The sequence below is a fragment of the Aotus nancymaae genome, unplaced genomic scaffold (assembly GCF_030222135.1).
Source record: "Aotus nancymaae isolate 86718 unplaced genomic scaffold, 86718_ANA_hifiasm-v0.15.2.pri h1tg000121l, whole genome shotgun sequence".
In the NCBI taxonomy this organism is placed as follows: domain Eukaryota; kingdom Metazoa; phylum Chordata; class Mammalia; order Primates; family Aotidae; genus Aotus; species Aotus nancymaae.
Genome location: NW_026988536.1, coordinates 99,612 through 119,474, shown reverse-complemented (window position 1 = coordinate 119,474; position 19,863 = coordinate 99,612). Strand labels below are relative to the sequence as shown.

The window sequence follows — 19,863 nt, the reverse complement described above, 5'->3', positions numbered from 1 at the left end:
TCAAATAGGAGACAGAGCCCCATTATCATGGAAGACCTGGTGCGTGGGGAGGGGCATGCCCATGGGACTTTGGTAACACTCCACCATTGAGCAGGGTGGGGGTGTGAGGGCAGGGGTCTGGGATTTTTGAGTCCAGGTAGCTTCACTGGGTATTTCTTGGCCTCTGGGGCTGGGAGCAACAGTTCTTAGTTCCTGCGGCCCTGAGCCTCCCAAGCATTTTATGAGAAAGGCAGCAGAGTTGGGGAAGGGCAGTGTTTGAGGGTTCCTTCTCCATCCCCCGTCCTCTGCCCCAGCAGCTGAGCAGCAACCCTCAACTCCTGTCTCAGTAGGCAGCTGCATCATTGTGGAGGGAGTGGTGAGGCTGAGGCCAGTGTCAGACTCCCCCCACCCCAGAGCAAGGGCCTCTGTGCTGGCCCCAGGGGCTGAGGGGTACTGAGCCCACCTCCTGGACAGACACCTGCTCCTCACTATCCATGCCTGAGCTGTCACTCAGCAGGGGAGCCAAGAAGCCTTCCTTGGAGCCACTGACCTGATGGGGACCTGGGTCAGTCCAGTTCCACCCTCCTCCCTTCCCTGGAACCCACAGTCCAGCCAGTGCTGTAACTAAGCTGTGACCAGAAGGGCAGATGCTGTGAGTGTGTGTGTGTGTGTGTGTGTACGTACACTCACGTGCATGCACACTCATGTGCATGCATGCACACACACCCAAGTGGGGGTTGGGAGGACTGACTTAGGACCCTGAGATATTGAAATACGTAAGACTCAAATAAAATCTACCACAGTGAGAAGGGTACTCAGCTTATCAGAAATCAGGTTCAAATAAGTCCCTTCGCTTTCTTAGTCTCAGTTTTCATGTCTGCAAATTGGAAATAATTCCTGGAGGAGAAACCTACGCAAAAATGATCCCCAAGCTGGAAGTTGCTGCATGGAGGCAACACGATTCGGTCCCACTGCTCCCCACCCCCACGAGAGGATTGAGGATGGGAAGAGAAAGGACTCCGGCTCAGGATCACAAGGGCAGCTCCACCGCCTCCTCCCCGCTCTCCTCTGCTGCTGGCCTCCTCAGCCCTTCACAGGCCCAGGCAGCAGGGGATGGGGGAGACCCAAGTTCTCAGAGGGAGAGAGATTTGCCCTAAGGTTGTCTCCTCCTTCCCAGGCAGTGAGGCTGAGTGTACAGCCCTCTCCCAGAGCACCATCCCGAGCTCCATCCCGGCCCCCCAGCAGGTTTGAGCACGTTTAGCTTCCCATGTACTCTCCAGCTTCTCTTTGGGTGGTGTGGGGCAAGGAAGAGTTTTGCAACATGCCCGGACCCACAGATTGTGGTCTGGGTGTGCTGGGGCTGCGGGAGGGATTGCAGTCTCCCAAGCATTCCCCAGAGCTAGGAACTGGCCGGTGACCACCTGCCGTGTCCCAGCAAAGCTGATGGCACCCAGCACATGGCTATTGGCTATTCAGCTGTTCTTGCCACTTGGCCTGGCCCCTGTGCATGCCCCCTCCAAAGACAGCAGGACCCCTGCATGCTGCCCCCACCAGTGATTCTGTAAAGAGGTGAAGGGGAGCCTCTCCCAACATTCAGCTCCCTTTGCTCTGCCTCCCCCAACCGGGTGGTGACTGAGAATCAGAGGCAGAGGATTTAGAGAGCGTCTCTTCCCACTCCCCATCTGGCAGATGAAGAAACTACCTATCCAGAGATGTGAAGGGACATGTTCTAGGTCACACAGCAGGCCAGTGTCCAGGCAGGTTCCAACCTGAAGTCCCTGGGGCCACTTGTGCTGCCTCAGGCACAGATCACCTGCTTCCTCCACCTCCCTTGCCCCCAAGCTTGAACTTGCAGCAAGATCCCAAGATGCGATGCTGAGGGAATTGTTTTACAGATTTGTTGATCGGATCTCAGAATGAAAAGGGCCCTGAGCTCATCAGCCAGGGAGAAATCCAATTTGGCTTTGATGGCCATAGTTATTGGTCATATATGGTTGAAATCTTTTTATTTTCTATGAACACGGCAGTGGAGGGGCTAGGGTGCTGGACTGGCTGCTGGGCCCAGAGGTTCCTCTGCACTTGGCAGCTGTGGTCTCCAGTGTCACACACCCAGGACTTGGGACTGAGGGTGGGAGCCATGCGGTGGGAGGGGACGGTCTGGACGGGTTGGCCAAGGACTGCAGTGAGGGTTTCCAGGAACCCCCTGACCCTTCAGGCCAGGGCATCTGGGAGTCTGGTCAGATCTCACAGGTTCTGTAAGTGTTGCTGGTTTTATTCAGCTTTCACTGTCTTTTCCCCAGTGATGCCAAGGCTGCTGTGTGGGCTTCAGGATCCAGAGCTGATGGGTTTTGATGGCGAGGCCGGAGTTGTGCAGGCAGGGGCAGCAGGTGGGGAAAAGGGGCCAGAGAGTCTCAGTCGGTGGAGTTCCTTTGGCAGCGGGGCACTGTGGCTAAAAGGATGGGCTGTGACATTGCCTCCAGAGGCTCCAGTCCAGCCGAGCTCTGCAGCCATCCTTGTAGGGCAGGGGTTTGATCAGACATGATATAAATAAATAAATAAATAAAGCACCTCCCATGTGCCAGACACATAGTAGTGCTCAGTGAATGATAAACTCCCCACCCAGTCCCCTTGTAAGGGGCCTGGCACATAGTGAGCCCTTGGACTTCTATTACCTTCTACGGTCTGGCTCTACCAAGAAGAGCTGTTTGACTGATCTGGGTGTGCTGTGTGTGTCCCCCTGTCCGGCTGGCCCAAATGCCATCATTTCTTCCCTCCCCATGGCTGCAGGAAAAGACACTGCTGAGGAGTGAGCCTTGGCTAGCGATCCAGCAGCCTGAGTCCATTCCCCGAACCCCAGGGGCACATGTGAGCCTTGTCGGGTGGGGGCGGGGAGGCCAAAGGCTGATCAGTTGCTGGAGGGAGCCACTGGGAACAGGGGAGGAGGACTAGGGCAGCAAGGGCTTTCCAAGAATGCTGCTGGACCACCTGTATCAGAATCACCCGGGGAGGTGTTTAAATACAGATTCCAGGTTGGGCACGTTGGCTGACACCTGTATTCCCAGCACTTTGGAAGACCAGGGAAGAAAGATTGCTTGAGCTTGAGATCAGCCTAGGCAACGTAGCAAAATCCATTTCTACAAAAAAGATTTTATAAAAGACAGCCAGGTGTGGTGGCATGCGCCTGTATTCTCAGCTACTTGGGAGGCTGAGGTGGGAGGACCACTTGAGCCCGGGAGGTCAAGGCTGCATTGAGTCATGATAGTGTCACTGGAGTCCAGCCTGGGAAACAGAGTGAGACCTCGTCTCAAAACAGACCAAAGGAAACAAAGCCCAGGTTCCTGGTCCCCACCTCCTCAGAATCTGACCTGGTATCACCCTAGAATCTGCACTTTAACAAGTATGCCTAGTCACTCCAATTCACACTGCAGTCCGAGGATCTTTGCAGCAGAGAATAAAGGAGTCTGTTCCAGTCGACTTGTGGACCTGCCTACAGCAGGGGCCAGACCTTATGATGAACTAAGAAGTTCATAATAATCATACCAGCTGCTGTGGTTCTGCAGGGGAGCAGTGTCACCATCCCCATTCCATATTTCCCTCTTGGTGTTAGGGGGTCCAGTTCTGTCCCACGGAGCCCACTAGAGAGGGGACACAGAACAGGGAAGGTGACAGTGGCTGTTGTGCCCATCAGCGTTGGATCCCTCTGGTGTTGGCTGGGACGTTTCCCCGGGTGATATATGGACCCGGGCAAAGCTTGTTTGCCTGATAAGTATTGAGCCGTTCGGTTTACGAGTCAGCGCCCACAGTTTCCTCACCAGCTGTCAGCCCGGGGAGGCCAGTCATCCTTCATCGACTCCATCTGTGCAGTCTGATCTTCTCTGAGAAATAGGGGCTTGGACAGGCTCGCCACAGAGTCCCACCTGACTCCCCTCCCCACCGAACCTGGGCTCCTAATAATTAGCCCTGGTTTTCTTTGCAGAGAGGAATGGTCGTTTGTGCCTCTCTGAGCTTCCTGCTGGCAAATTGAGCCAATAAAGATGTGTTTCTTACGGGGCTGCAGGGCTGGTGGGGAGTGGGGGTAGGTGCCTGCTGCAGCGGCAGCCGCAAAGCCAGGTTTCCCTGGGGCTGGGGCAGGGGACATGGGGTGAAAGATTTTGGTTCTTCTTGCTGGGGAAAGAGCTCAGACAAGTGTGGAAAGTCACCCAGCAACACCCCTTCCTCTATGGATCTAGAAGGCATTCCCGGGCTCTGTTGCCATTTTTATTTGAGATTCTAGGTAGGACTTGGGACTTCTTCAGAGAAGACTCTGGGAGGGCCCTAGGAGCCAGCTGCTAGGATGGGGTTCCCTGCTTCACCCCTACTTTCTCTCTCGGATGCTTCATGGCCCCATTGTATTAGGGTTCTCCAGAGAAAAAGAAATAATAGAAGATTTATATATGTCAGAGAGAGAGATTTAGGAGAAGGAATTGGCTTATGTGACGATGGAGGCTGAGAAGCCCCAAGATCTGAAGACAGCAAGCTGGAGACCCAGGAGAGCTGACGGCATAGCTGCTGTTGGAGACTGAAGGGCTGAGGACCAGGAAGGACGATGGTGTAAGTTCTAGTCTGAAAGTTGGCAGGCTAAAGACCCAAGAACCGCAGGTATTTTAGCTTGAGTCCAAAGGCCAGAAAAGACCAGTGTCAGCCGGGCATGGTGGCTCCCACCTGTAATCCCAGCACTTTGGGAGGCCCAGGTGGGTGGTTCGTGAGGCCAGCAGTTCGAGACCAGCCTGGCCAATATCGTGAAATCCCGTCTCTACTAAAAATACAAAAAATTAGCTGAGCGTGCTGGCGTGTGCCTGTAGTTCCAGTTGCTCAGGAGGCTGAGGCAGGAGAATTGCTTGGACCTGGGAGGTGGAGTTGCAGTGAGCCAAGATACACCACTGCACTCCAGCCTGGGCAACAGAGCAAGACTCCATCTCAAAAATAAAAATAAAAATAAAATAAGAGAGAGAAAAAAAAAAGAAAAGAAAAGACCAACATCCAAGCTCTAGCATTCAGCAAAAAGAATTCCGTCTTACTCAGCCTTTTTGTTCTATTCAGATCTTCAACTGATTGGATGAGGCCCACCCTCGTTAGTGAGCACCATGTGCTCTACTCTGTGTACTGATGCTAATCTTATCCGGAGGCTGAACTTGGCGGCTCACTCCTGTAATCCCAGCATGTTGGGAGGCTGAGGCGGGCAGCTCACTTGAGGTAGGAGTTCAAGACTAGCCTGGCTAACATGGTGAAACCCCATCTCTACTAAAAATACAAACATTAGCCAAGCATGGTGGCATGGACCTGTAATCCTAGCTACTCAGGAGGCTGAGACAGGAGAAGCACTTGACCCCGGGAGGCAGAGTTTGCAGTGAGCCGAGATTGTGCCACCGCACTCCAGCCTGGGCAACAGAGGAAGACTCCATCTCAAAAAAAAACCCAAACTTGGCCAGGCGTGGTGACTGACACCTGTAATCCTAGCAGTTGGGAGTCTGAGGTGGGTGGATCACCTGAGGTCAGGGGTTCAAGACCAGCCTGACCATCATGGTGAAACCCCATCTTTAAAAAAAAAGAAAACCCAAACTTATCTGGAAACTCTCTCTCTTCCTCTATCTCAGTCTCTCTCTCTCTCCCCACCTCTCTCTCTGTCTCTGTCTCTGTCTCTGTCTCTCTCTCCCTCTCTCTCACACACACACACAGAATCACGTTTGGCCTAATGTCTTGGCACTCCATAGCCCAGTCAAGTTGACACATAGAATTCACCATCACACCCATGACCCATTGAAGGGAAGGCCAAGCTTCTGAGGTTGGTGGGAGACTTCCTTTACATCATGCCCTGAACTGCCGCCTACCGAAAGCAGAATTGCCAGGCTCTGAGTGATTTCTGGTCTTATGGGGATGGTGCAAACTTGGTAAAAGGCAATGGGTTTCTTCAGTGAGTACTGACATCTCAGCTATCAAAGAGCTCGTAGGCTGCCTGGTATGGCTAAAAAGAGCCTGGGCTTTAGGAGCAATAGACCTGAGGTTCAAACTCCAGTTCTGCCCCTTAGTAGCTGTGTGACCACCAGCGAGTCACTGAACCTTTCTAATTCTGATTTTGCTTCTGTAAAAAGTAGATGCTCATAACGCCTTCTCCAGCGTCCTTGCAGGGCTGATGTGAGAATCACAGAGGATGGATAAGGAGTACTGGGCACGTGGTAGATGCAGAGTTAATTATGATGATGATCCTAATGCGTGTCAGTTTCTGCAGTGAACTAGCTAGGCATTTGACTTCACCCCATGTGTGTGATTTTGCCCCAGTTTCACCACCACATCTCCAGTGCCTCTCCAGCCTCCTGGCCTAGGTGCAGGTTCCAGGTCTCAGAGAAAGGTTTGGGATTCTGATGACAGGTACATAGCTGGGGCATCCAGAGAGCTACAGATTCTCAGAAGATGGAGTATCCAGACTTAGCACAGCGATGCCTAGGTGGCACCAAGGCCTCCCCTTTTCTTTTCTCCTTTCTCTGGAGCTGTTCAATTCAAAATAACTCATTTTGCGCCTCTGCCCAAATCTCTCGACCGAAGGGTAAGAGAATCAAAGACCTCAAGATGTTCAAGCACCAGAGCTGAAACAGGGAAGGCAAAACACCCTGATCTGGGAAGAAAAACTGATTAGCTCCTCATTGCTGTTAAATTGTATATACATATATGTATTTTAAGTCAAATCTGCATGTCTAATGTGATTTTTTGATGACATTTTAATAGTCTGGCTGGGATGGGGGAATGGAGAAGGAAGGGTTCTGTTATCCTCTGCCAGAGGAAGGGAGTTATAAACAAGAGCACAGGCCGGGCGTGGTGACCACGCCTGTAATCCTAGCACTTTGGGAGGCCGAGGTGGGTGGATCCCCTGAAGTCAGAAGTTCAAGACCAGCCTGGCCATCATGGTGAAAACCCATCTTTATAAAAAACAATAATAATAATAATATAATAAAAACAAGAGCACAGGGAGGCTCTGGCGTGGGTTCGCATCCCTGGGAGCCCCACTTGCCCTGGAGAAGAGTGAGGCCTGGCAGGGGCCTGGGGATGGTTTTGAGGTGACACCACCTCCCACGAAAGCCCCATTCTGTCCAAATGGGGAAGTCCGTCTGACCTGTGACTTGAAGATTGCCTTTTCCCTTCAGCTTCAAAAACAGCTCTCCCGCTGGGCAAGGTGGCTCACACCTGTAATCTCAACACATTGGAAGGCTGAGGTGGGCAGATCGCTTGAGGTCAGGAGTTCAAGACCAGCCTGGCCAACATGGTGAAACGTCATCTCTACTAAAAAATACAAAAATTAGCCAGGCATGGTGGTGCATGCCTGTAGTCCCAGCTACTCAGGAGGCTGAGGCACAAGAATCACTTGAACCCAGGATGTGGAGGTTGCAGTGAGCCGAGATAGCACCACTGCACTCCAGCCAGGGCGACAGAGCAAGACTCCGTCTCAAAAAACAAAACAAAAACAAAACTAGCTCTCCTATTTTGGCACTTCGAGTCCACAAGCCATCTCCCTCCAGGCCTGGTTGTTCCTTGAGGCTGCCAAAAACAGTCCCCAGAATCTGGGGATGGAGTAGAATGAATCCTGGTCCTGCCACGGATAAGATGAGCTCGGGTCAGTCCCTTCTCCTTGACTTCACCTTGAGTAAGTCTCAGTTTCCCCATGTGTAAAATGAAGGCGCTGGAGAAGGTATACTCTGAAGTCTCTTCTGGGTCCAGTGGGCCACTACCTGCTTGCTGCTCATTGAACGATCCCTCTCTCCATCTCGGGAATAGGTGATTCCACACTCGCTCACCCACGGGGCGTTTGCCCACTCCCCCTGTCCAAGGTCCTTCTGCTTTCTTACTCGGCTCTCTCCTGCTACAACTTAAGCCGCCTCTCCTCGGTTTCTCTCCTTGCACGGCAGAGCCCTCCTCCCCTGCCTCTTACAGGAATTCCTCAAAGGGTTGAAGGCTGTTAGCAAAATCCCTTCCCCACACATACACAAATATTCTATTTTTAAATAACATTTATTTCTGATTATAAAAGTAAAGCTGTACCTGATCATTGCAGAAAAATTAGAAACAGACAAGTACAAAGGAGAAAATAAAAATCACCCATAATCCTCCCAGATAGCTGCTATTAATGGTTATGTGTTTTGTTTTTCTTTTTCTGTGATAAACCTGGGATTTGACTGCAGACATGGCTTTGGGTTGCCACAAGCCTGGGCTTGAAACTGGGTGAGGTCTTTCCTTTTGAGTCTCCCTAGGGCCTCTTGCTCTCTTTTAAGAAGCTGCCCCGGTTGCCTTTCCCAAGAGGAGGACGATCTGATCACGCGGATGTGTGTCCACCTTGGTTCCTGGGCCCCAACGAAGCCCAGAGTTTCAATTTTGACAACCTCTGAGTATGCCTGTATGAGGGAGAAAGAGACAGAGGCAGAGAGAAAGGGCATTGATCACCGAGAAGGAGAACGTTCCTAGGGCCCATAAAGGGCTGACCACAGCCCCCACTTTTCCCCACCCCTCACTCCACCCCCTCAGTCCTCCCAGTCCTAGTCCGGGCTTTGTCTGAATCAATGACAGCTACTGCAGGAACCACCTTCATTCCTTTCCACGGAGCAGCTGGAGTTCCTCGCTAAGCTAATCAATTCCCATCATTTGAGAAAGGAAAACAGATTTACAATTTGCTGCCCATCCTACCTAGTGGAGGGGCCTGCGGAGGGAGGTGCTGGCTGAGGCACTGGTGTGACACCCTAGCAGCCCAGCCTCAGTTTGGTGCAAGGGACTCTCAGATGGCTCCTGCCCTACTCGGGCTGCCGACTGGGAGGTGGGAAGCCGAGCTGTCTGGGGTTTCTTGGAGACTCCAGGGGTGGCACAGCTGGAAGGACCTGGGCTTTTACCACCCCGATATGGGATAGGGGAGACAAGGCCCCAAGAGGGGCAGGGCAGACGCAGGGCCACCCAGAAAGCTGGTGGCTGAGCCAGGCCTGGAGACTGGTGGGTTGACCACCCACCAGTCTGGTGTGATTTCCCTTGTGGTACTTTTCATTTTAGGGGCAGACTGAGAAGGCAGGCACAGGGTGGGGAGGGTGCAGGATAGACCAAGAACTCATCAAATCCACTTCCTGTCTTGTCCATTTCACAATCTTCCAGACGCTTCCCAACCGGAGGAATCTGTATCCCCTGCCGATGCTTATGTGGCTTGGGGTCTGTTGCCCTTTCTGTCCAGGGGAAGTTCTTTAAAAAAAAGTTTTGTTTTTTTTTTTTTTTAGTTTTCCCATACGTTATTGGGGTACAGCTGGTATTTGGTTACATGAGTAAGTTCTTTAATGGTGATCTGTGAGATTTTGGTGCGCCCATCACCCATCAAATAGGGTGCACCGCTGATCATTTCCCATCATTTGAGAAAGGAAAACAAATTTACAATTTGTTTTGCACTGCACCCCATTTGTAGTCTTTTCTCCCTCATCCTCCCACCCTTTCCCCCAAGTCCCCAGAGTCCACAGTATCATTCTTATGCCTTTGCGTCCTCATAGCTCAGCTCGCACATATCAGTGAGAACATACGATGTCTGGTTTTCCACTCCTGAGTTACTTCCCTTAGAATAATAGTCCCCAGTGCGCCATCCAGCATCCAGACTCCAGCACCGGCCGAGGACCCCCCACTCCGGCTGCAGGGACCCTGTCCCAGTGACACTACAGGCATGTCATCTGAAAAGTCAGGAGACTCGCTTCCAGGGCCCATTTCCCCTGCCGCCGCCCGCTGCCGCCGCCCCGCCCCCACCGGCTCCCGCCCAGACTGCCCAGGCCCCCGGCTTCGTGGTGCCCACGCACGCGGGGACTGTGGGCACGCTGCCGCTGGGGGACTACCTAGCACCCGGATACCCCCTACAGCTGCAGCCCTGCACTGCTTACGTGCCCATCTACCCAGTGGGCACGCCATATGCAGGCGGGACCCCGAGGGGGACAGGAGCGACCTCCACTCTCCCCCTGCCTCCCCAGGGCCCGGGGCTGGCCCTACTGGAGCCGAGGCGCCCGCCACAGGACTACAGGCCCATCGCGGTGCTGACCGCCATCTGCTGCTTCTGGCCTACGGCATCATTGCCATCTTCAAAGCAGTGCAGGTGCGCAGGGCCTTGGCCCGCGGAGACATGGTGTCGGCCGAGATTGCTTCACGCGAGGCCCGGAACTTCTTCATCTCCCTGGCCGTGGGCATCGCGGCCATGGTGCTCTGTACCATCCTCACCGTAGTCATCATCGCTGCGCAGCACCACAAGAACTACTGGGATCCCTAAAAACGCCCCCGGTCCGGCCCCACTCTGTGCCCCTCGACCCCCCAGGCTCATTCTGCAGTCATCCCGCGGACCCAATGGGCGCCCGGCACACTCGCTTCTGGGGCCATCAGACTTTAACACGTCGTAAACTCCGCCTCCACGGAACGTCTTGCTTTGCGAGCAAGCTCCGAATCCAGTTCCTCAGGAACCCCTCCAAAACCCACACCCCAAGGGACGCCGCTTTACGGGATCCCGGCCAAACGCCGGACCCTCAGTCGCTCCAGGCCCCCTCACCCTCAAAGCCTAGCGCCCTCAGCCGAGCAATCTCGGTTTGGTCCCTAAAACCCCGCCTCCTCCACAAGCTCCGCCCTCGCTCTGACAAAACCCCGCCTCCTCCATAAGCTCCGCCCTGGCTCTGACAAAACCCCGCTTCCTCCATAAGCTCCGCCCTCGCTCTGACAAAACCCCGCCTCCAGGTCGGCAGGCTCCGCCTTCTTTTTTCCCCGCGGGGTGATTCAGTCCAGTGATTGGGTTTGTGGCTCCAGGCCTCGCCTACAGACGGACAGACTCTTCCCTTTCCTCCGGCCAAAGGACCGAGCCCTGGGGTAGCTACGCCCCCACCTCCCGTTTTTTGCAAGTATATTTTCGTCCCTCCTCCACCCAGATTTCAGCATAGTTTCTTGCTAATCCCAGAACCTCTCCTTTTGTTTTCGGTAGGACATTTGGGAAGTTCCTGGTGCAGGACCCTTCTCCCTGGGATAAGAAACATGCCTGTAAAATCTCTGTAAATTCTCCCTTCCACCTCTTCCAGCCCCTGGATAGCCGGGCAGAAAGGAATCCAGGCTATGGACCTCCCAAGTCCCAGATCCCCGCTCCCCTCCGCGGCCCCACCTTGTTCTGATCTGTGTGTGCGTGTGTGTGAACTTCTGAAAGACGGTATTGAAGAGGCTTAGTCGAAAGAAAAAAAAGAAGAATAGTCTCCAGTATCATCCAGGTCGCTGCAAATGCCGTTAATTCATTTGTCCAGGGGAAAGTTCTATCGAATACCTCACCCAAGTTCATCGGAGACTTCTTTTTCTTCTTTCACTCAACAAATATCTGACTGCCCCTCTCCCTAAGGATATTTTAGGCCATGAGAACCCAACAGGGAGTATGACAACTAAGTCCCTGCTCCCGTAAAGCTCATGTCTACCCGCCTGTAGGGCTCTCACATAGAGGTGGAGTGGCTGGACCCAATTTTCTGGTCACTTCAATCCAGCGAATGCTGTCTGCAGGGCATGGAGTCACACACAGAACAAGGCTTCACTGCAACTGTTCCAGTTGCTATTGCTATGTAACAAAACGTCCCAGAGCGCAGAGACATATAACAACTATCGTGCATTCTGCGGGTCAGGACAGGGCACAGGAGAGGATGGCTGAGCTCCACTCCATGGTGTCTGGGCCTTGGCTAGAAAGACTGGAAGGCTAGGGGTTACTCAATGACTGGGGGCTGGGATTATCTGCAGCGTCGCTTACATGCTCACAGCACATGGTGGTTGATGCTGGCTGTCAGCTTGGTTGTCGGCAGGAAGTCCTACGTGTGATCTCTCTGTATGGGCTAGTTTGGGCGTTCTCATAGCATGGTGGCTGATCCCAAGGATGAGCATCCGAAGAGAGCCAGGAGGAAGCCGCATCTTCCTTTACTTCCTAATGTCTGCATTCCTTCCCCTTGAATCCGGGTGGGCTGGTGACTATGGCAGCCTTGCCTGCTTGATAGGAGGAGAGGCAAAGTCACGTCCTGAGATAAGCACCTGAGATGGCAGATATTGTTGCAGCCTCTTTGGAAAACACAGCCTGCTCCATGTATCTGTTAGGGGTTCCAGCCTTCAGAGGGAAGGAGCGTGTAAAAGAATAGTAGCTGCCATTTCCCAGGCACTGATGTCAGCCAGGCACTGTACTCAGTCTGTTGTCTACGCCATCCTTCTGACAGTTTTGGCGGTGAGCACTGTTCCACCCATTGTGCAGATGGGGAGACTGATGCTGAGCAAAGTTAAACTGCCTGCCCTAAATCTTGATTTGCACCCAAGTCTGTCTGCCTCCGAAGTCATAGCTCTTAACACTGCTCCACTGCCTCTCCCTCCCTTCCCTGCGGTAATTTTTACCTCCAAGTGAAATCTGGTAAGGACGGTGAGAAGCTTAGACAGGCAGCTGATGGGAGGGTGGTTCAGATCTAGGAAGGCTTCTTGGCAGAGGTGACACTTGAGCAAGGACTTGAATGATGAATTCAATGTGGACCACTGGGGGAAGGCAGTGACATTCCTGGTGGAATAGCAATGGGATCAAGGGGCTTTCAGATCACCCAGGGAGTGTTGCTGTGACCCAGAATCCTGGCCTTTGACCCCCTGCAACACCAACACACTAAACTGTACTCCCCACCAGGCAGGCTGAGGCACGGGCAGGATGGATGGATGCAGTTCCCAGAAAACTGCAAATGCGGCCCCTCCCCTCTCCACCTTATTCCCATCAGCTTTCTTCTTCTGAGGCCAAGAATGGGGCAGAGGCTCCCACACTCCTCACCTCCACGTGCAGACTGGGTTTTTCCCTTTGGATATGGGGTCAGTCTGAGCTGCCTCCAGTGCGAACACAAATTGGGCCTCAGAGCAGTTACCACCCCCTCGGCAAGCTGGCAGGCTTATGTTAGGGCGCTGCAAATGGAAGTTTGATTATGTCATTGATAGGAATCTTGCATATTACAGGAGCAATTCCCGCCCCTTCCAGGCCTCTCTCTTGCAAATCTCCTGCTGCGCACCCATCCTCTCCCCCACATCCTTAGTCACTCTTCCTGTTGATTCTCCTTTCCCTGTTTGCATCTCAGTCTCTCCTTCATCCCCCACCATTCCACTCTCCCCTTTGTCTCTCTCCTCTTTTCCTGTCTATGTTTCCCTCCTTCCTTCACCTCCTCTTGCTTACTTTCTCTGGACTGACAACAGCCTCTCTTCCTGGACAGATTGTCTAATTGAAATGGAGCACTCCAGAGAATGTTAATAGGAAAGGCAGCATTAATTAGCTATCGCTAGCATAATTAACTTCCTCCTCTCACTGCCTAGCATCTAACTGGATAATGAGTCTCTGTCCAGAGGGCAGGCAGGACAAGGGGCCCAGGCCATGCCAGGGATGTCGGAAAGCCTCTTCTCTTTGGACCACCCCGCTGGAGTCCTCTGGTTGCCCAGCCCTGCCCTCTCCTGCCAGGCCCTCCTGCTGCTGCGCTGAAGTCTCTGGGAGGCAGATGCCCGGCCCCTGCCCATGCCCAAAGGTTTGATGTTGCTGGAGCTGCATAGTAAGTGGCCCGAGCCTGAGAAACAGTGGCTGCAGCTGCAGCATCCCAGAGAGGGGGTGGGAAGCTACTGAGGGTTCTCCAGGAGAGCTGTGACAGGCACCTAGTCCTGGCACAGTTCCCGGGCAATGGTTGAGCATGCTACAGTCCCCAGCGGGGAGCAAAGAAATCTGCTTATGTGACAGACAATAACTAACATACTACACAGACCGCAGAGTACTTCCACCTTTGACCCCACAGTTGTACGAGGCAGCAATGGCCACTTCTATTTTATAGATGAGGACTCCGAAGTTCAGGGAGGCTCACTGCCTTGCTGATACACAGCCAGGACCCAAATCAGGGTCTGCCTGATTCCAAAGATCATGCTCTTTCCCTTGCACCCTGATACTTCCTGGAGGTACTTTACAGTTATTCATTAAATAAGAGTGGTTGCAGTGGAGTCGCAGCTTACGTTGGCCTTGAGAGTTCTAGTGTCAGAGGATGCAGTAAAAATTAGAAAATTGTGTGGTCAGATTTTTAAAAAAACATCCATCCCCCCAGGAGAAACATCCTTTCTGTCTGCAATTCTCCTTTGTTCCGTGGCCTTGGCTTTCAAGCCAAGACCCAAAAGGGAGAGGTGATGGGCAAATAACAGGAATTTTCTTTGTGTTTTTTACAGGTGGTTAAATTCAGTTGTGTTGATGCATGTCTGATTCAATTCCATTGCAGTCTAAGTATTTGGTTGTGAGTGGACAGAATTGCTACCCAGGGCTGCGCCAACTACACCACAGGGCCCCTTTCCCTCCCTGTCTCTCCAGCCTGCTGACCCTCTCCCTCTCCTGCAGGCTATGGACACAGAGGATGACCCCTTGCTGCAGGACGTGTGGCTAGAGGAGGAGCAGGAGGAAGAAGCAAAGGGTGAGGCCTTTCCGGGGGCCCAGAAGCCAGGGCCCTGATCTGGGGCAGGACGACAGTGTTAACTGCCGCTGGGCTCCTACTCCTACTGATCGCCCCTAGCTCGCTCATGACCTACTTTTTCCCCACCGAGAGGGGCGGCAAGATCTCCTATGACGGCATGGGCCAGGACCTGGCAGACATCCGGGGTGAGCGGCCGGGATGCCGGGGCGGGGCGTAGGAGCTGGTTTCATACAGCCCTTTAGGGAGATTTGGTCCGGACCCAGTCAGTCTGGAGCTGAGTGCTGGGCATGGCCAGAGGGCAAGGTGAAAAGGGCTGGGCTCAGGTGTGAGGTGAGCGTGAGAGGGAACTGAAGGAGAGATTGGAGGGATGTTTGGATGCAGACCCAGGTGAAGGCTTTTGGGGGTTCTGCTGTGGTCGGAAGTAGATAAAGCGTGGGATGGGGCTCGGATGTGAGGCTGGTTAGAGAAAGGCCAGGATGAGAGAACCTGGAATCTGGCCAGAGGAAGACAGGAGAAAGATTGGGGTTGAAGAAGACTGAGGTAGGGTTCATTTTAGGTAAGTTAGGGAGGGGCTTGAGGAAGGGTAGGGCAGGGTGAGAGAGTGGCTGTGGGGCCTGGGGTGGAGTTTTGGTAGATGTGGGCAGGGGAGAATCCTGGGAGGCAGGGCTGCAATGAGACTGGATGGCCTTGAGGGAGGAGGGTTGGTGGGAGCTGACCGGCTGAACTCTTGGGGCCTCCACCCCTGTCCTTGCAGGCTCCCTGGAGCTGGCCATGACTCACCCTGAGTTCTATTGGTACGTGGATGAGGGCCTCTCTGCAGACAATCTGAAGAGCTCCCTCCTGTGCAGTGAGATCCTGTTTGGAGCACCCTTGCCCAACTACTACTCAGTGGATGACCGCTGGGAGGAACAACGGGCTAAGTTTCAGAGCTTCGTGGTCACCTACGTGGCCATGCTGGCCAAGCAGTCTACCAGGTGGGAAGTCCAGCTGCATCCTGTGTGTGCGCGCCCATGTGTGTCCCAGGAAAGGGCTGCGTCACGACAGGGAACTGGTTTCCAGTTGCCTCTTACCCTTAAACCCTGTATCCCTTTCCCTATCATCTTTCCTTGGGAAGTCTTTCTTTCCAAATCGGGACAGAACAAGTACATCCTTGCAGTCACTCTGACACATGAAAGTCCCCTTTGCTTGATCAGTGCTAATGGTTAGTGAACATGACAGCTTTGGGCCAGGTAGGAAATCCCAGAACTCTGCCCTGGAGGTCTTGGGTATTGATTTTCTCCTGAGATGGTGCTCAAGGTCTTTCTGGAAAGAGTATCGGCCAGGGAGTAAGGAGTTTCTCCCTGTATTAGTCAGGGTTCTCAAGAGAGACAGAATCAATAGGATGGATAGAGGGATATGTGAGAGAGGATTTGTTAGGGGAATTGGCTCATGCAGTTATGGAATCTAGGTCCCAGGACACGCCATCTGCAAGGTGGAGACCTTTGGATGCTGGTAGTCTGGCTCAGTCCAAACTTGAAGGCCTCAGAACTAGGGAAACTAATGGTGTAATTCTTGGTCCGAGACCAAAGGCCTGAGAACCCCAGCTACTGAGAGGTGGAGGTGAAGCCACCCTGCCAAGCAGCCAACCTCACTTTCTGGTTGTTATCCTTGTGCCAATGATGCCAGACAAACTGTCTCTATAAATCTAAGCACGTGGAAGAAACTGAGGCAGGAACGATTACCCAGCACCTTTCTATTTCTTGAGGATACTCTTGAAGTTATTCATCGATGTTTTAATTAAAGCAGATCGTATGGCTTTTCCTCAGATGGAAATTTCTTAACGTTTAGACTTTGTTATTGTTCCTTTCAGGCTTATCTCTGGTCTTTTCCCACGCTTTTAAAGTGTAGAAATCAAAATCTGAGTATGATAATATACTTAGCGTATGACTAATTACTTTAGTACAAGGAGTTCCTGCCTGTCTGTCCAATATCAATCTTTATACATCCCAATGTCACATTGGCTTCTTTTTCCTCTCAGTGGCAGCATTTGGAGCTTTTACTTACCTTCGGGTCGTTTGACCTCTGAATATTCCAGCCTTCCCTGACAGCTGTTTCTGGGTCATGTTTTCTTTCATCTCTATAAATATTGCGACTTGGAATTGTCACTTGTAAATACTGAATCATTCCCCAATTATCCAAGTCATCCAAATATTTGATGTGCATTTCCACAAATTATGCAGTGGCCCCCTGATGGGGAATGATTTGTAGAATTAATTATATGTTTTATATCTCCATTCAGGTCACCAAAATATTGAACAGAGCAGGGCCCAGAGCAGCTAATATGGATCAACGATTGACAGAGCCGCTTGGCTTGGCACAAAGCCACTGACCTTTGCTATTCCCCAAAACAAAGCATGTTCACATGTAGGTCACAGGATTGTGGTAGGGTTGATTCACAGTATACATGTGCAGTGGTGTTCAGGAGCACGGCCATTGAGGCTGTGAAGAGATGTGCACCCATGTCAAAGAAAAAAGATCCTTACACGAAGCCACTCAATTCCCAGGCACCCAATCGTACTTGGGCTTTGTGGGCCTGAGATTTGGCAGGCTCCTGGGAATGTCTGTGTCTAAGTCTCTGCTCAGGCTTCATCAGGCTGGTGGCCATCTCCAATATGTGCCCCCCAGCATTTGTGACAAAATAAAGGAAGTGGTTTCACCAAATAAAACCACTTCTGAAGGCTGATGGTCCCACCCCTCATTTACACTGTGTGATGTTACCGTTCTGTGTAAACCCTTTCCAACTACCTTAACTCAAATGCACTTTGCCATTAGTCTTGAATGTGGGCACAGCATTATTCCTAAGCCTTAAGGGTTTCTTCTGCTTAAAAATGTCTCACTTCCGAGGCAGGTGGATCACGAGGTCAAGAGATCGAGACCATCCTGGTCAACATTGTGAAACCCCGTCTCTACTAATACAAAAAAAATTAGCTGGGCACGGTGGCGCGTGCCTGTAATCCCAGCTACTTAGGAGGCTGAGGCAGGAGAATTGCCTGAACCCAGGAGGCGGAGGTTGCAGTGAGCCGAGATCGCGCCATTGCACTCCAGCCTGGGTAACAAGAGCGAGACTCCGTCTCAAAAAAAAAAAAAAAAAAAAAAAAAAAAAAAAATGTCTCACTTGAATGAAGTTTACCTATTTCTAAAGTGCCTTCTGGATATATGTTATCTTGTTCTATTGGTTTCAGTATACCTATATTCTTCAAAAAAAAAAATATGAACCATGAATGTTAACACCAAAAAAACTGTAAGGTACATCTGATCGAATTTCCCACTTTAAAGTGAGAAAATCAAACATTGCCTAGAGATCTGATTTTTACCCAGGCTAATTTGGGTTTTCATATTTCTATCTCAAAGTGGACTTTCTTTGGCTAAGTTTAAATTGTAAATGTAAATACCTGAAAAGTCACTCAGGATCTAGCCTTTTGGTTAGTTTTGATCATGCATAAACAGCAAATATTTCTTTCCCCCAATGAAACTCCAGGGCTTCCGGTATTTGTAGTGATGGTGTGAATCCATAAGGTCTATTTTTAATTATATCTCTTATTGTTTTTTTTTTCACGTTTCCTAACTCACCTGTGGTATCGCTTCCATATAATTGGCCTTTCTGCGCGCTGGGTTCCCATTTGTCCCACAAAGGCCTATGTGCACATCTGATCGCCTGTTTGAATGGCATTGTTTTGTTTTTACCCGATTGCTTCGTATCTGTCACAATGTTAAGTCAGTTCTCAACATTAAGGAATAAGAATTAGCTTTTTGCAAATGCTCAGCATCACTAATCATTAGGGAAATGCAAATTAAAACCATAATGAGATATCACCTCGTACCTGTTAGAATGGCTTTTATTAAAAAGGTGAATGATAAGTGTTAGAGATAATGCAGAGCAAAGGGCACACACACATTGTGGACAGGTATGTAAATTAGACTCTGGATTCCTAGACAGAAGCCACTCACTTTCTTCCGGTGATAGATCAGATCTTTGCTTCTTTCTCTAAGACCAAAGAACCCTCTGTTGAGTTCAGACATCCTGGCAGGAAAGCCTCTGCTTGAATCATGAGGATTCACTACCCAATACAGGTGAGGTAAGCAGGGGCAGTTCACATCTACATATTTGCAATGGCCCAGGCTGATCTCATGGAAGCAGAAGAATCGCATGAACCCAGGAGGCAGAGGTTGCAGTGAGTCAAGATTGCACAACTGCACTCCAGCCTGGTGAACAGAGCAAGACTCGGTCTAAAATAAATAAATAAATAAATAAATGCGAGCCTGCATCTAAGTAAATAAATGCAAGCCTGCCTCTAAATCATTATACAGATAGGTAAGTAAATAAATAAATGCAAGGCTGCACACTAATACGTAAGTATATAAATAAATGTTGCAAGCCTGGGTCTAAATAAATAAATGAGTAGATGTCAGGCTGCCTCTAAATAATTAGATAGCTAGATAGATAAACACATCAATCCAAGCCTTCCCTAAAATATACAAATAAATAAGGAAATAAATATAAATACAAACATTAGCCAGGCATGGTGGCATGGACCTGTAATCCCAGCTACTCAGGAGGCTGAGACAGGAGAATCACTAGAACCTGGGAGGCAGTGGTTGTAGTGAGCCGAGAATGTGCCACTGGACTCCAGCGTCGGCAACAGAGCAAGACTCCATCTCAAAAAAACCCCAAACTTATCTGGAACCTCTCTCTCTCTTTCTAATAAATCGCTTTGCTGAAAAAAAAAAAAAAAAAAGTCACAAAATCAACTGGTCCTATCATACCTTTCCTCTGCCTTCATTTTCCTGGTACAAAGAAAACATTTTTAAAGCCCAACAATAAATTAGAAAAAAACTGAATAGTAAAAAATAAAAAGTGAAAAACAGTAAAAGGTGCTAAAGAGAAGGCAAAATGAGGAAAAGAAATGAAGAGAATATAAAATGATTCAGAGAGGCATCATACATATGACCAAAAATCAACAGGTAGAAGAAAATGTATTCGTCATGATGGCTATCGGTGGTCTCGGGGTGATATCAGCCATCCAAATTAATATATTTTCTTCAATGATATTAAATAAATATCAGTGCCCTTTTTTTCTCTCTTTTTTTAATTGCATTTTAGGCTTTGTGGTACATGTGAAGAACATGTAAAATTGCTGCATAGGTACACACATGGCAGTGTGATTTGCTGCCTTCCTCCCCATCACCTATATCTGGCATTTCTCCCCATGCTATCTCTCCCCAACTCCCCACCCCCTGCTGTCCCTCCCCTATTTCCCCCCAACAGACCACAGTGTGTGATGCTCCCCTTCCTCTGTCTATGTGTTATCAGTGCCCTTTATACCCCGACTTTTCTTTTTTTTTTTGAGACAGAGTG

The 19,863-nt window shown here is 50.8% G+C and overlaps 1 pseudogene; it reads left to right on the top strand.

Moving 5' to 3' along the window:
- Nucleotides 1-4,564: 4,564 nt before the first annotated feature.
- Nucleotides 4,565-10,283, top strand: LOC135272649 (proline-rich transmembrane protein 1-like; annotated as a pseudogene).
- Nucleotides 10,284-19,863: the final 9,580 nt, after the last annotated feature.